Source organism: Halichoerus grypus, chromosome 3, assembly GCF_964656455.1.
Source record: "Halichoerus grypus chromosome 3, mHalGry1.hap1.1, whole genome shotgun sequence".
NCBI lineage: Eukaryota > Metazoa > Chordata > Mammalia > Carnivora > Phocidae > Halichoerus > Halichoerus grypus.
The window spans coordinates 57,460,766-57,478,360 of record NC_135714.1 but is presented as its reverse complement, the minus strand read 5'-3'; the positions used below and the strand labels follow the sequence as shown (position 1 = coordinate 57,478,360).

The window sequence follows — 17,595 nt, the reverse complement described above, 5'->3', positions numbered from 1 at the left end:
TTCAACAATGTCTATGCTCTTATGAACATTCTTGCACATATTTCTCAGAGAACAAATACAAGAATTTTTCTAAAACAGTGCTTCCCAACCTTTTTAACAAGTCATCACATATAAGAACTAATCTTCATTCTCTGATTCACTGGGACAAGTCCATTAGGTTGCCCTGGTCAAAGGCAATTGCCTCGGCCCTCCCAGACATTCCAAGGGCTAAGGGAACAATATTTAACATACCTGTCACTTAAAGCACACTATATAAGAAGCTCCACTGTATGGATTTGCTTTCTCTTATTTAATTAGATTGGCTCAAACCTTTATTGGGGTGTCAAATTATAGGAAAGATAATGGGCATCCTTGTATTGGTCTTCACTTTAGTAGGAATACATCTCATGTTTCTCCATTAATGAGGTGCTGGCTTTTGGGTTGAAGAATATATATATAATTTATCATACTATGAAAAGATCTACCAATTTCTATTTCATCAAATATTTTCTTATAATTTGAGGTCAATTTATATGAAATGCCTTTCTGGCCATATTTGGACATGATCAAATAAATTTTTCCCTAGATCTGTTAGTAGGATGAATTTTATTAAAGGATTTCCTAACACTGCAATCCCCATTTGGGGGGCACCTGGGTGGCTCAGTTGGGTGTCCAACTCTTGATTTTCACTCAGGTCATGATCTCAGGGATGTGAGACTGAACCCTGGGTTGGACTCTGTGCCCAGCATGGAGTCTGAGTGAGATTCTCTCCCTCTGCCCCTCCCCTGCTCTCTCTTTCTTTCTCTCTCAAATAAATAAATAAAATCTTTAAAAAAAAAAATACCCACCTGATCTTGATGTACTATTGGATTCTGTTTGCTAATATTGTATTTAAGATTTCATATTTATATTTAGAAATGAGATTGGTCTGTAGTTATGTGTATATACGCATGTGTAGGTATGTATGTATGTGTGTGTGGTTTTTGTATCAATGTTAAACTCACCTAATGAATATAATTTGGAAGGTGTACTTCTTTATCGATGCCCTGGCATAGCGTAAGTAGCATTGAGATTACTTGGTCTTAAAGGGTTTTTGTTTGTTTTTATTGAAGAATAATTGACATACAATATTGTATTAGTTTCAGGTGTACAACATAGTAATTCGATATTCATATACATTGTAAAATGGCCACCACAGTAAGTCTAGTCATCATACAAAGTTGTTTCAATATTATTGACTATATTTCCTATAAATATAGGGAATGTCTTATATAATTTTGTAATTATAAAATTTTATAATTATAAAATAAAAATTTTACAATTTTTCATTAATTCTGGAAATTATCGGGCATTTTCTTTTCAAACATTGCCAGGGGGTGTCTTTCAATCTGGGACCAGATACACTTAATTTCTCAGTTTGAATTTTCCATGAACACGTGAGTAATATAAATTTGAATCTTAGATCTCTGTGAGAGCAGTTTTGCTATTTTCTTTTTTTTCCCCCAGTTTTGAGATATAATTGACATATAATACTGTATTATCCCAAGGTATACAACATAATGATTTGATATATGTATATATTGTGATATGATCACCACAATAAATTCAGTTAGCATTTATCACCTCACATAGTTAAAATATTTTTCTGGTGGTAAGAACTTTTAAGCTTTGTGATTTTCAATTCTCAGTGGAGACTATTATTATTGCTATTATTATTATTGCACCTAGAGTTTCTGAGATAAATAGATTTTCTTTCAGTTTCCTGACCTGGTAGGCCAATATTTCTGTCAACATTTTTATAGAAGGAATAGCCTATTTGGTTGTACAAAGCAAGAGCTTTAATTCAGTTACCTTATGTTGGGCAGGCCCTAGGTTTGGATTATTGGTCCTTCATGTGCAACCATTTGTTCCCAATGATATTCGCTCCTGGTATTGTAAGGGATCCTCAGGCTGGCCTTGTTTTCTGCTTTTGCTTACTATGCTGGTTTCAGCTTATGATTGATTGATTGCTTTTTTGGTTGGTTGGTTGGTTGGTTTGGTTTTGCTTGATCTTTGTTGATTTTTTTAAAACTAGGGTATAAATGACATATTAGGTGATTTCTTTCTTTTGCTTTCTTGTAATTCAGCAATTCATTTAATGTTATTCTTTCATTTTTTACCCAGTGTCTTCGTGTTTTTATAGTGGGGGTATATTTTACGATATAGCCATATTGTTGCTGTAGCAGCCCACACTTTTAAACTGTTTTTAGTCATAATTCTTAATCTAGCCTTGGCTTTCGTCTGAAGATTCAGTAGAACACTTCTTTCTATTTACCCGGGACAGTCATCTTGCATCTCTAAGCTTTTCCCTCAGCTGGCTGATGTCTTTCATGTTCCAGCAAGTTTATCATACGACCAACAACCCTGCATTTGTTCATTTCTTCAAAGAGGGAGAACATCTTTTAGCAATATTTTTCACAATGAATCCTCTATTACAGGGGCAGGAGTAGATGGAAAATTGGTCTGCTACAATCAGTAGTTAAAATATTTTGTTAGTAAACAACTTAAAATATTTCCTTATAACTTTTAATAAACACGTAAATTTATTTGGTCACAACTTGTTTTCCCAGACTTAATACAATCTAATCTCTACTTTATAAATCTGGAAAATTAGAATAATTATTTTTGCTACCAGGAAAAATTTGTTATATCTTGAATTATGGTGGGAATTTGTCCGTAAACAACTTTATCTGTGATCTTTTTTCATCTTCTATACTGCAGAGTTACCTTTACAATTAAATCAAGTCCTAGAAGACGTGCAAACTTTAGTGAACATAAGAATATTTTGGTGTGCTTGATAAAATTGCTTATTCCTTCCCTACATATCTGTTCTGCTTCTACAGAGTAGATAAGACCATAACTTTTGCATTTTTAACAAATAGCTAGATGAATCTCATACCCAAGGACTAGGGATCATAATCTAAGCAACTCTGTAGTATATTGACTCAACAAATCATTCTAAAATCCCTCCTTTCTCTTTTATGTGTGTTTGCAGCATTTTCAACTTTAGAGGATAGCCACAAACTGGCAGCATACTGAATTGAATTAGATTTTAAATTATAATTTACCTACCCGCTGATTATTTCCAGGCCTGGATTAATTTGTTTCATGTTCTAGGTCTTTGGAATTTTTCTGACTTGCACATTTTTATTTTATTATGTTTTTAATATTAAAGTTATAAATTATAATTTTGACATTTGATAACTTTCTTAGGGATGTTTAAATATCTCCTTTGGCTGTCCAGTCTTACATTTTATGTTTCCAGTTGTCTCTGAGTACTTTTTTCCTTTTCCTTTTCTCTTTTCATTTTCATACTGTTGTGGATACAAGCATTCAGCACTTCCCATTGCTTTTCCTTCTAGTCATGCTACTTATATTTTATTGTGACTTTCTTTAATTATCCTATAATTTGCTCTGTACATTTATTCCAGTTATATCTCACTTTATAATAACATGCATAGCAGTGTTCAAACTTTACATAAAATGCAATCAATAAGTGTAGTTAATAAGATTTAGTTTTACATATATATAGTTTGCTGTTTTGTAATTAGATTTATTTGCCTTTTGCTTAGTACTATTTTATAACTTTAATAATATGCTTTGTTTGTTTGTTTTCTTGAATTCATATCCATTGTTTATCTAGTGTTAGACCGAAAGGATCATACTTTGATTTTCAGAAAAATTTGATTTTCTTGATAAAGTGAGTAACTCATTGTAAATGTAGCATAGAATATACATTGAATAAGTACCTCGAAGTAAGTTCTACTTGGCCACTGTCGGATAGTGAAATATCTTACACAGTTATGGAGTTTGTTCTCTGAAAAGGAATAGATTAACAGCACATGGAGTCATTCATATCTCATGCTTTTATTGTTCAAAATTAAGTCTAGGGTGATGATTTGCTAGAAAAGCTCAGCAGACACCGAGAAAATCAGAGTGGCCTGAGATATTAAATCTAGATGGCTTACATGTCATCCTATTGTAGGAGGGACGAGACCCACACAAAAAACGAAACATGAACAAGATGAACCAAGGACTGTTTTCTTTGTTAAAAACGTCCAGCAAATTTACCTCATACTGAAAAGAAAAAATACAACTACCCAGGGTCTTTCTTGAGCCTGTCTTCTGCTCTCCAGGGGCCACAACCAGGTATCTTAGAGATTTCACTGCAGTGCTCAGGCATCTGGGGCAAGAGCTCACCCTCTGAGAAACATGGCAACATGTGCTGGGAACCATAAGAGATTAGAAGAAAATAGCTTCAGACTAACATTGACACAACTATAGCCACAGAGTTTAGTTGGGAAGGAAAAAAAAAAAAAAGATGATCCAGTGGACTTTGAGCCTGTGTTTTTGTTTACTCACAATTTCATTTCATTATATTTAATAAATCTACAGTTCAATAGGCTTTTATACTAGAAGTGCTCATTTTCATAGCTTGTGTGGGCTTTTTAAAATAAAATCATACCACAAATACTTAGTTTTTCATTTTGATCAGGAAATTAAATGTAGATTATCAGCTATAGGAATTATTTAAAATATATTCATACATATATAATCCAGGGATGATGAATTTTAAACCACTACTAAATGTTTTTTTCTTCCCTTCTGATCATCCCAAAATTTTTAGGATTAGAAAATATATTTGAGGGAATCTCATGTCTATTTGGATTCCCATATGTATGAAATTAAATTTGATATTCTCCTGTTAAATATGGAAAGAAAAATGTTTGACAGATATCTCCAATCATTAGCTGTCATGTATTTGGTGCACTGTCCTCCACCTGGGATCATTAAAGTTATCATTAATTATAACAGTAGCAAATGTATTATTGAAGCCTTTTATGGAAGAGATGGTCCTAACACCTTAAGCCTTCAGGATTTCTCTACAGTTCTGTTTTACATTTGTTCAGTGACATTTATTGGTCCTGTTTCCTGGATCTCTCATTCAAGAGCATTTACCAAGTGCTATCCCTGTGAATATGTCAAAACCCGTTTATTTCAACTGAAAACTGCATTTTTCAAAAGAGAAAAAAACATACGTTCTTCAAGAATATTAGGAATATTTTAGGAATGAGAGCTCGGGTTTGAATATTAAATCTTTGAGTTGAGAAGTTTGCTCGTATTTTAAAGTCTAATGCTTGCTTATTTATACTTCAAATCCTATTTTGAAATTCAGAAAGCAAAGTATTTTAACGATGATGTGCTTTTTCACACCTATAGATTTCCTTTTTAGAGAAAAGACACCTTAGAAAGCAAGTGCATTTTGTTTCCATAAGTGTGAGGCTTGGAAGCAGAGTAAGAGATTAGAAATGAGATCGGTGGAACTGTGGTTCTGCTCCATTTGTGTCCCTTCAGCTCCACTGAATGTTTTTAAGAGTGTCTGAAGCACTATCCACCTGTCCTCATTGGAGCTTTCCGGGGTAGAGCAGAATTGAGGAAAAGAGCTCACACTTTGGAGTTTGCCTTCCTCGTATACTAAAATATATGGAATCAAATTCATTAGGAAAATCAGGCAACCTGCAGAGAAGAATTTCTAATATCTCAGATCCTGATCCAGAATGGTATATACGGAGAATGGAACACAATTTACGTTGAATAAAGTATCAACTTTGTTGAAAATGGATTGGCAGTAATAATAACAACATAATAATAGTAAGAGCAGCTAATTTTTGTTTACTGCTAGTTATGATATGCCATATATTTTACATGTATTATCACTCCCACAATAACCTAATAAGTTAGGTGCTGTAATTACCCAAATTTAAGGAAGTTTTAACTATAAAATTGATCTGTTTTACTATAGAACTTGCTTAGTAACAGCTAATCATTCTAGCAATGATCCAGTGTTTGAGTAGTTAATCCAAGTATAAATGCATAGGCAGACTGAATAACATTAGAGTGCTACTAAAAAACAGAACTCTGATGTCCTTTTTTTTAAAATAAAGAAATTTCCCCTCATTCTCAGACAAAGGTTGTGAACATAATAGACATAAGTCACAATAGACTTAGGAAAAATAGATAAATTTACATTTGTCATAGATTTCAAAAAGGTCAAACAGGCATCAGTTCAAATTCTTTCTCTCTGTCCTCTCTCTCTATCTCCCTCTCTCTCTGTGTCTCTCTCTCTCTCTAAATATATATAGTGTATGTATGTATCCCTGAATATATTATTTAATGTGTCCAAGTCTTAATTTCCATATGCATAAAAGCAAGGATGACAATACCCTTCATAGTATATTTTAGGAATTAAATTTGATAATATAAGGAAAATATTACCCAGAGTGCCCTTTACATAATCATTTTCCATTTCCTTCACCTGATCTCCTGATAATAAAGCATTTAGAAATCTCATGCTTTATGGATATTAATTTTTTAAAAAGTCAAATAGGCCCCACATAGTAATTTTCATGTAATTCACTCATTATCAGGAAACAGAGGCAATTTTATAATAGATACTGTGGGTTATAAAAGAGCTATGAGATATTTAATATTTCAATATATAGAATAAGTGATATGCATAAACAACTTAGCAATGAGATGACATTATATAAAATTATATTGATGTAGTGAAGTGGTGAATTATGTGTGGGCAACAAGAGGGCAAGATGATATACTAGGTGCTAAAAGTTCTGCAGGGATTGAAAAGAAACTTAAGGAAATAAAGGCCATTGAGGCCCTGGGCTTTGAGGGAAAGCCTTGAGTAGGCCCTGGGAGGGTAGGTGGTCTATGTATATATGGGCAAGAGATGGGAGGAAATTCTTGACAAGGAAAGTGCTTGAACTAAGGGACAAAAATGGGAATAGCTTCGTGTGTGTGTGTGTGTGTGTGTGTGTGTGTGTGTGTGTGTGTGTGTGATGTGTACACATGAGGGCTGGGGCTGTCAGCATACCTTGATCACAAAGTTCTTATTAGTCAGCAGTGAGAAATAAGATTGGATGGGTACACCGAGGGAGGATTATGCATTCCTGAGGTCTAAGCACAAGAGCAATATTTCATCACTGGCTTGGCATGAAGGGTCTCAACAATTTCAGTTAATAATGTTGATGTTGGTCATATGTTCAGTATGAATAATGGGCCATTTTTCCCACTTATATATGTATTTTTCCTAGAATATCAATATATTTTATTAGCAAAGATTTTATTTATTTATGAGAGAGAGAGCACAAGCAGAGGTGGGAGCCTGACGCGGGGCTTGATGTGGGACTCAATCCCAGGACCCTGGGATCATGACCTGAGCCGAAGGCAGACGCTTAACTGACTAAGCCACAGTCACTCAAAAACCAAACAGCTTTTAAGGGATTGTTGGGAAATAAGGTAAGCACATTTAAGAAAAGCATTAGAGGTAAGCTGGAATTTCCTTTTATTTCAGAGTCAGAAACCATCTAAACTGGGCTCAGCCATCACTGGAGGTGATGGTTGTTTCTAGATACCCCAGAGGGTTGTCTGTGTTGGTACATTAAACTCCTAAAGGACAGCCCTGTGGATTTTGGTGGTTAAGGCCGCTTGGTGGCTGTGGCCACTGCTCACATCTTAATATTAAGTTAGGATTCTGGAACATCCATGGTCCAGCAGACATTGGCCAGTGCAGAGACACACAATCTCAGCCCTCATGACAGCAGGATTGGTTTTTAGCGTATATTGCAGCCAGGTGTTTCTTCAGAGGTTGGAGTAGGGGATGCATTCAAGCCTTCATACAAAATTCAGATACACAGAGGCTCCAAAGTGTTGTCAGGAAAAATGCCACTTTTCTGAGACCTGTCAATAGGTATTTCTTTAAAAACTGTGACAGGAGGGGTGCCTGGGTGGCTCAGTCGTTAAGCGTCTGCCTTCGGCTCAGGTCATTGTCCCAGGGTCCTGGGATCGAGCCCCTGCATCGGGCTTCCTGCTCCGTGGGAAACCTGCTTCTCCCTCTCCCACTCCCCCTGCTTGTGTTCCCTCTCTTGCTGTGTCTCTCTCTGTCAAATAAATAAAATTAAAAAAAAAAAAAACTCTGACAGGAGAGGCTTTTCCTTGATTTTGTAAAGTTGGCAAACTCCAGATAATCAGGATCTTTCCTCTCGGTGGCCTGTAAATGTGTGTCATGACTCTTATACCGGGTTATGATACACAACATTTCCCGAAAGTAGTTCATTGTGGGCCCTGCACCAACTTGATACACCAGTGTTCATGCTCAGTTAGAAAAGTCTACAATAAACCCTAGCAGCCTGATCTTGATTATGGTGACATTTTTATTTCCCGACATCTATGAGGTCCAAATCAGTCTTTCTTCATTTTGTGCCCCTGACACAGTGCCTTTGGCCTACAGCTGAAACCAGTCTTGGCTTGTCAAAGGAACTGACTGAAGCCAGATTGAATGTTTTTTATCAAAGGATGCCACACACAAACTTTTAGAAACTTTACTCTCTGTAAGATACTACATCCAAAACAAATTAAATGCCTCATGCTCTAGCTTCAGTCATTTCTGATTCTGACCTCAGTGAAAATTCAAAGCAGCTGATAACTATTATATAATCATTCTCATATATTTATTTACTGTTAGCAAATCACTCCTTAGTTGTTTCTTTTTAAATAATGAATTATCCTAGTTCCTTTTAAATCTGTCACATTGAAACAAACACTTGTTTCATTTCTGGCAAATAATCCCACCCACGTCTGTCTGGTGCTATGAGCCCTGTTAGGAACGCACTTCAGAGGTGTGTTCGAAACTTTCTAGAAATCTTTTTGAAAGAAATTTGCTTATTACTGCCACATGTCCTTACCTATAGTTTAACTTTGGTGTGTGTGTGTGTGTGTATGTGTGTGTGTGGAATGACCACGGATTTTTGTGACTAACATTATTGTTTTTACCCCTAAATTACTGTTGCCAGACAAAATAAAGGATGCCCAGTTAAATCTGAATTTCAGATAAGCAACAAATAATTTTCTAGTATAAGTATGTCTCACATACCAAAAAACTCCTTATTGTTTATCTGAAATTCAGATTTGACTGGGAATCCTGTAGGTTTTTTTGCTGAATCTAGTAACCCTCATGAGATAAAATCACTCACAGATAGTAGCAACCGTTCTCCTGTTTTCAGGTTAAAACGAGTCACACACCTCTCCCCGTCTATATCAGAAGCAGAGAATATTCCAAAATACTTGAATAATACCTCTTATCTTCTAATGTTGAAACCTTACTACAGATGTCAGTGTTTGAAAGAGGTTCATACCTACCTTACCGAAAAGCTTAGGAATCATAAACACGGCCATGACCATGTCACCTTAGGTTTCTTAATTGCTCTGAATGTCAGATACCTCAGCAGTTAGTGGGAATAATAATAGCTACTTTTTAAGCCCATGGCAAGGGATGAGAATAATGTAATTTTTGTAAGGGGCCTGAAACAACCCCCAGAGCTTCCTTCTGCAACATCCCACAAATGTTGGTCCAGTGACAACATATGCCAAGTACCATCCTCGGCATCAGGGAGATAACAGTGAACTAGATAAAATCCCTATAGATGATAAACAAGTAAAGAAACAAAGAAGCAAGAGAAGTTTCGATAATGGTAAGAGCTAGGCTAAACATTAATCAAGTAAACATGAAGGACCATTAGAAGGGCTATGCTGCTCAGGATGGGCAAGGAAGGGTCGCCCTGAGGTGGTTACATTTAGGGGGATTGGAGTGGAAGAAGGAGCTGGCTGTGAGAAGACCTGTGGGCAGGGCATTCAAAGTAAAGGGAGTTCTAAGTGCAGAGGCAGAGAGAGCTTGTCTGGCTGGAAGAGTTGGGGCATGAGGGGAGGAAACAGAGCTAGAGCTTGAATGAGGGGCAAGTCTCTAGAACACTGTTTCTCAAACTATGTGTGGTGAAGAACAATTTTGTTTTATTCCCAGTTCCTCTACCAAACCCAAAAATTGCCATACAAATGAAATGAAGAAAACCACATACACAGTACAGGCCCATATTTCTTAGATTCAGCAACATAAAATTATATTTTAATAAGTGACATCAGAACAAACATGACAGGGAAAAAAATGAATTACAAAGGCTGTTGCACATTCATTGAAAGTGGGTCTAGGGGCGCCTGGGTGGCTCAGTCGTTAAGCGTCTGCCTTCGGCTCAGGTCATGATCTCAGGGTCCTGGGATCGAGCCCCGCATTGGGCTCCCTGCTCCACGGGAAGCCTGCTTCTCCCTCTCCCACTCCCCTCGCTTGTGTTCCCTCTCTTGTTGTGTCTCTCTCTGTCAAATAAATAAATAAAATCTTGAAAAAAAAAAAAAAGAAAGTGGGTCTATTGGCAAACAATATAACCTGTGTAATAAGATATGCCCACCAATCATACATGTCAACGTTGTGGCGATGCCTACAAGCTGTACGAGTTTATTACTCTCACTTCCACAGAGGGGGATTGGTGCACGGGCCACACTTTGCATAGCTGGAGGATTGTTCTGGTAAGAGAAAGGCAGAGGTCATAATGGCCATGATAAGAAGTCAAGATTTAATTCTAAGTTCTAGCCAAATACTAAATTAATAATAATAGGAAGAATAATGACAATAATGACGATTTGTTTTTATGGTCAACTGTGAAGGAAATGAGATTCCCTTTATCCTAAACTTCCCAGACGTTTAGGTGTCTAAGCAGGGTGATTCATTGTGGAAGATGCCCACAATGGCAAGATGTCCACATTCTTCCAAGGCTCCCATTATTTCCATAGTACCAGATGGTTCTTCCTTTCAATGATGTGCTGGAAAGAGAGCTCTTAGTGGGGAGACAACAGAACTCAATTCTAGTCTGGCTCCAATAGCAAGGCTTGGGCAAGTTTCTTCACATGTCTGGGTCTTAGTTCTCACTTGTAAAAAATAAGATGGAGGACTAGTTAATCTTTAAGGTACTTCTGAATTCTAAAATTTTATAAATCTGTGATTCTAATTGTGTCTTTTTTCAATGATGGAATAATCTTTTCAGAAAGAGAAGAACCTGTTAAATTAAAATCATATTAACAATTTCAAATTATTTTTAATCAAGTCAAAGTAGTTTTAATCAAACTGATCAAAATAAAACTAAAATAAAGATTTTTTTTTTCTTTTAGTGGAGTGAAACTGCTAGCAAATACTTGAATAGCTGAAATGTCTTCTAATTACTCTATCCTGTATCTTCACTGGGTTTATCTTAGTAGAACAGGGTTTCCAGCATACTTTGGTTAAACTGTCTATATATTCAGAAATTAGTATTTATTCACTTTCTAACTCTTTTATTCTTATCCCAGTATTCTTTAGCATGTTTCAAGCTTTAGGTTTACTGATTTCTATATAGGTTCTCTGTGGTAATTTGGGGAAGGTGCCCCCCCCAAAAAAATCCTTCCTAGTACGCTTTAAATGTACATTTCAAAGTGATTCAAATAAAGATGTTCTGGAAATTGTCCATTCATCAATTAGATATTTATCGAACACTTCACTTAAATATTGGAATAATATAAAAGTAAATGGTACCCAACTATGCCCATGAGAAGATCGCTGATGGGTTTGGGAAGAAGCCCCCGATTTAACGGGTCTTCAAATGAGAGACGCACTAAGTGCCGTGAGAACCCGCGGGCCGGAATGGTGAAACCCCCCGGCAGAGTTAAGACCAGACTTTTGGGGATACTAGAATGGGATCTGGACGAATGCCTGGAAAGGACAGGTCAGTCCAGGGGAAGCTCGCGCACGGGTGGGCAGGTGCGTGAGGCGCTGGGAGGCCCCAGGCCTGTGCTTCCGGCCCTGTAGTTTGAAGACGCTCCCTTACGTTACCAAGTTCGGAAAGGATTTCAGAGCGAAGGGGAATGCACCTTAGAGGATTTAAGCAGGGAAACGAAGAGTCCCCGAGAGCCAACAGCGTCAGGCGTTTTACCAACTTTACCTCAGCCTTCCAGGTGGTTTTGACCTTCTAGCCTCCAAAGGCGGAAACCGCCCCAGAGAGGTTTGCCAACACCCGTCAAGGAAGGAGCGGAGCTAGTTGAGTGGCAGAGCCGGCATTTGAATTTAATTGTTTGACTTCCCAGTTCCAAAGGCCAGGCATTTTACCCCTCAGCACGAGGCCTCCAGAAGGGGCAGACATGTTGCTGGTGGGAACAGTTCTCATCGGTCTTTGCCCTCAGGCCACCCAACTTCTCAGGCTCCCTTCAAAAGGTTATCCCCCAGGGCACTTTATGTGCGAGGGGCTGGGAATTTACCTAACCTCAGAGCGCCGTGCCCTTGCTTATCAACAATGGCCTCGCGGGGTCTGCCTCCAGGCTTTTCATCCCACTGCTGCAGGTCTGGCCCAGCAGTTCACAGGCTGCGGGGACAAACTTAATTAAATTCAAGAGAGTGTTGTTAGCAGGGCCTGTCAGGCGCAGTTGTGTGCGGCTGAATAATTGAGTTGTGCGCGGGGTTTCTTTTTTTTTTTTTTCCCCCTCTTTGCCTTCTTGGTGGTAGGCTTTTTTGGGGGGTTTTGTTTTGTTTTCTTTGGGTTTCTAAAGATGACCCTGACACTTTTCATAAAGCTGTTTTCTAGTAGGAACGCCCTCCATCAAAGAGACGCAGTTTGGTTGCCAGGCTACCGTGAGAAAAGAGAACTCCGAAGGGACAATGCCGACCTTTTCTCGGAGGATCCAGGGTCTATACTTGCTCAGGACAAAAGTACCTCCCAGAGACCTCACAGCTAGAACTCCGCAGTGTCCCTACCTGGACGTCAGACTGGTGGCCAGGAAGGCACAGCCTCGCCTGGAGGAAGCTCATCGCTGCGAGTGAAAAACAGACCGTTATCAAATTGGCAGTGAGGAAGGGAAAAGGTCACTGCGAGATCCAGTCTAAAAAGTCTGACCTAAGATAAGCCCAGATGCAATCAGTTAAGGACTGTTTTTCCAGTGCAGCCCTCGGGCGCGGGGAAGAAGGGTGCCTGCTTGGGAGAGGGGAGGCCACAAAGGTTTTGCAGCTAGTGGCTTCCGCGTTCGGGGCTGGATCACTTACAGTCTGTGCCTGCATTCTCTGAGCCTTTGGTACCTCCGATTTTAGCCTTTAGGGGGTTTTTAGATGATCTTTTTTCTTCTGGCTGCTTAAATACCACGAAGCTTACCACTCAGGGGTTCCTCAGCTCCTGCTTCCGCAAGGATGGTCAGTCATCAACCTGTCTTTATATTAATTTCCAGTTCTAATTAAGCTCCAGTACTGATTTCCTGTATGCAGTACAAAACAGATATGGAGTGAATATTTTTAAAACTTCTGTCGTTCTTGACATAGGAATCACTATTTGAAGGACTATGAAGTGGTAGAAATTTTTAGTTTTTCATCGGTCTAAGTAGGTTTTTAGAGAGGGCTTTTGGCTTGCCATTACTTGACCCTATTTCACTACAGTAGACCATGCTATGGTCCAGTTATTGACGTGCCTGTAAATTAAGTGTGCGTATTAATTTTTCTTTTTTTTTTTTTTTAATATTTTAATGTTATAGCTGCTTCCACCCTGATAATGGTACGGAACTCCAAAGTTTATAAAATGTTATCTTCCACATTTCACACATGATGAAATGGAGATTGACTATCCAAAGCTATGCCTATCTGTGCCAAAACTGGATTGTTGCTCAAAAAAGTCTCCTGATCCTTGCACTAGTGTGGGTAGGGAGGAAATCCAGGGACTCAGTTTCATCCTCTGCTTTTTTTTTAAATGGTTTTAGAAAGGTCCCTTCTCTCTTTCTTTGGACATCTGAGGACCGCTCTAAACTAATACAAGATCGGGCCATTGTGGGCCAGAGATAAATTCTTCCATACATCTCTACGGTTTCCCCTCTTCAAGCAGAGAACACCTTGACTTTTAAAGCAGTAATTGCAAAAAGTATCAAAAAGTGATTAATTTACAATTCGGTCACAGGTTGTTGTGGTGAAAATCCTGACATTTATAGATGAAATAACTAAGGAATCTAATATTAATTTAACCAAATATTTAATGAGCACCCACTATATGTCAAAAGTTGTTCTGAAAGTTGGAGCTATAGCAGTAAACAAAGTAAGTGCCTGCCTAAATAGGTTGGTGGAGATCAATTGCAAAGAAACATGAGGTCAGGGCTCTAAGAGTGACATAGTCATTGGTGTTGGCACACTTTCTAAAACACCCACAAGTGATTCTGTTGTTCTACCATTGGTATTTGGAATATAATGCAAGGCTTTCTCCTCACACTAGGGAACTTTGTTTTATTTAAAATGGTCTATAGAGGCTTGGGACATAAATACAAATATATTTATAAATATCAATCAAAAGATATCGTATTGAGAAAGTCAGAGAGCCTGAAGTTTGGGTCTAAAAACCAGCAGGCATTCTTCTGGGCAATTTTTCCCTGAGGAGATGTTTTGTGGAAGATGTCAATATTCGAAACAGGGAATTTAATCCATGGGATTGGTTAAAGAGATTCAGGAAGAGAGAGAAGCCAAACAGAGGTCAGTAAGGCAAAGATTAGCAAGAAGAAGTTGTTGGACCCCGGGCTGGAAGGCAGAAGGAGAAGGTCCAGGAAATGCCAGGGCCACACGGCAGAAGCTGGAGCCATGGCAGGACAGTCTGGCAGGAGCTAGAGTCCGGAGTGGAGTTGCTGCCCAAGGCAAAAAAGAGGGGGCAAATCTGCTTTGTCCCATTCTCCCATCTTCCAGTATCCCTCTAGTGCCTCTCATTACAAGGAGAAGCCAGTTAACAAAGAAGCTTGAGAAACACAGGCTGCAAGAATCAGATTCCTTAGGATGTAGAGGAGAGCAGATAAAAGAGAAGAAATGAATGTGGTAGACACCGACCCAGGACCAGCACATTTATCGACTTTTCTTGGTTCAGAGTGGGTTCTGGAACCAAACTGCTTGGGCTCAAATCCTGGCTTTGCTGCTTATTCTGTGTATAATCTTGGGCAAGTTACTTAGTCTCTCAGAGTCTCATTTTCATGATCTGTAAAATGAGGACCAAGTAGGAATGACATTATACAACTTGTAAGACTGGTCTTAAATGAAATAATGGATTTTAGTGTGTTATTTTTATCATTATTATTGTGTATAAAGCATTGCACTAGGTGATGTGAGAGGTGTAGTAAAAACCACTACTGTCCTCAAGGTCATATAGAATTTATTTGGGGAAGGAAACACATTAGTAAATAATATAAGAGACTATACCATACAGAGGGAGGAGTGAACGGTGTCTGTCAACTAAGTATGGAACCACTATATTCTGCTTTCAAGTTGTAAATCGAAAGGGATGGTATTATGTGAAATTACTTTTAAATCCTAATAGTATGATTAATGTTTAAATGTCCTATCTAGATTTGTAGGCAAAAGAGCAGTTTGTTTTTTATATATATTTTTTTGTATTATAAAAGTAACAATGTTTATTGTAGGAAATTATATTAACTATAGTAAATGACTTTTAATTGCTTATGGTTCTAGTTTTTCCTTAGGTGCATGAACTTCCTACCTGAATGTTAACCAACAAGTCTATTCAATTCAATATATGTATGATTTCTGTTATGCACTCAATAGCTCATGAGGGCCTTATCAGGGGTACTTTTATAAAATGTGGGTTGGAGGAAACTGAGTTAATATGATCACAGAATATAATAAATATAATGCAATTTAAATATGGCAATTTCCACAGGAGAAGTACAAACAGTATGGATTGGGAATTTAAAGAAGGGAGAAACCACATCCAATTTAGGAGGTGAAAGGTTTCAATTATGAAAAGTCATTTGAGATAAACTTTGAAGAACTGTAGACTTTTGATAATGTCAGTTACACCTGTTAGTTTCATTTGCTCTAAAACCATTTCCTGTCTTCTGGTATCATCACTTTGATTTTCCTCCAGTCATAACCTATCTTCCACCCTCAGGCTCTGTGGTTTGGGTCAGGTTGACCCCATTCTTGTTTCATGATTTGCATGTGGCCCAAACCTGACCAGTCAGATAACAGTTATTACCTTGAAGCTGTAAGACCCCGTGCAGTGAAAAGGAGCTTTCTCTTTTAGGGCTGCGAAACTTGGAGCTACAGGAGTTTCCTGCATGGAGAGATCTTGAAAGCAAGTTGAAGCCAACGCAAAGGAAAGCAGAGGTGAGAGGTGAAGAAAGTATGAGATGAAGCAGGGTGGAGGGGGGCTGAGATAGAATGAGAAAGAATCTCACATCTTGATAACATTATTCAAGCCTCCAATAGTTTCCTCAAACTGACATCAAGACTTTTCAGCTACACAGCCAATAAAATGTCTTTTTGGTTATGCTTTCTTGTATTAGGTTTTAGTTATTCCATAATGAAAGAATCCTGATAGGCAGGAATGGAAGGCAGGGAGCTGTATTAGAGGTGAACCACATGAGCAAAGGCATGAAAGTGGTGAAGACTGGGAGTATGGTCAGGGAATACCAATTGTCTGGACTGAATGGAGAGACACAAACTCACACCAACCTATATATAAATAATGGAAAAGCAGTTGGGAAAGAAACTTGAGAAATTATAGTAGATTTTGCATGAAAAGCTGAGTGTATGCTTACTTGTCTAGGCCATCACCTGTCCAAAGAAATATAATGTAAACCACATGTGTAATTTTAAATTTCTATTAATAACTTAATAAAGGTAAAATTAATTTTAATAATGTTCTCTAACCTAACACATCCATAATATTACCAATTCAGCATTTAACCTGTATAAAAATTAGTATAAAGAGATTTTGCTTAATTTTTTTGTACTGTTTTCAAAACCCAGTGTGCATTTTACACTTCCAGCCTGTCTCACTTTCTAATAACCACATTTCAAGGGTTCAATAGCCACAGCTGGTTAGTGGCTACTGTATTAAAGTGCACAGGTCTTAGTAATGCAGAGATATTGAGAGTTTTTGAGTAGCCTATCATTATGAGGGATGTGTTTTAAAATCTGTCATGATTTTCAAAATTATTAGGGAAGGAAAGGCTGAAGTAGGAAGCTATTCATTGAATTATGTAAATGTCCCAGACAATAAAGAAAGCTCAAATTAGAATAATAAAAACTGGAATTAAATGGAACCATATTAAAGACTACAGAGGTAAAAATGTATAGAATTTGACAGAGATTTGATATGAGGGTGATGGAGATAAAAATAGAAGAGATAACAATGATTTAAGTTTCCCATCGAGAAAGAGCAGGATGTTAAAAGGAATAATTTAGTAGGAAAGATGATGACTTCTACTTTGTAGATGTTTCAGGGAGTTGTAGGACATCTAAGTGCTATTGTTCACTAGGCGATTAAAGATGTGTGTCTATGGCTCAGGATATGACGAGGTAAGAGAAAAGATTGGAGAGAAATGTATATGACTCTTGAGGTCATGGAAGAGAACATCATTAATGAAATGAGATCAGGGGGACTGTTGAGCAGCTTCATGTGAAGCAGAGACCAATAGAGATGAGATCATGAAGGACTTTTGTAGAAAAAAGCTAAGCACACAGTAGTTCTATGTCCTTGGCAAGACATGGAACATTTCTTGCTTCAGCTTTCTCATCTGTGCAAAGAGGTGGTAGAAGTCTATGCCCCTCAAGCTCTTCCTAGTGCCAGCACCTTCTAGTGTGATCACCTTGAACCAGGCCAATAGGAGCTCATAGGC

At 37.9% G+C, this 17,595-nt stretch overlaps 1 protein-coding gene and 1 long non-coding RNA gene across 2 annotated transcripts in view; one reads left to right on the top strand and one right to left on the bottom strand.

The window, feature by feature from the left end:
• Positions 1–17,595, top strand: part of ADAMTS3 (ADAM metallopeptidase with thrombospondin type 1 motif 3) — a 531,886-nt gene that overhangs the window by 241,154 nt on the left and 273,137 nt on the right. The window contains exon 6 of the mRNA XM_078068759.1: positions 15,996–16,078. The gene's annotated coding sequence lies outside the window, so the exon portion shown is untranslated. The remainder of the gene's footprint in view (positions 1–15,995; positions 16,079–17,595) is intronic.
• On the bottom strand, positions 9,961–10,504 carry LOC144381350 (uncharacterized). Its single transcript, XR_013446364.1, has 2 exons — positions 10,338–10,504; positions 9,961–10,236 (listed from the first exon to the last, which is right to left on the bottom strand). It is a non-coding gene; the product is annotated as an uncharacterized LOC144381350 (long non-coding RNA).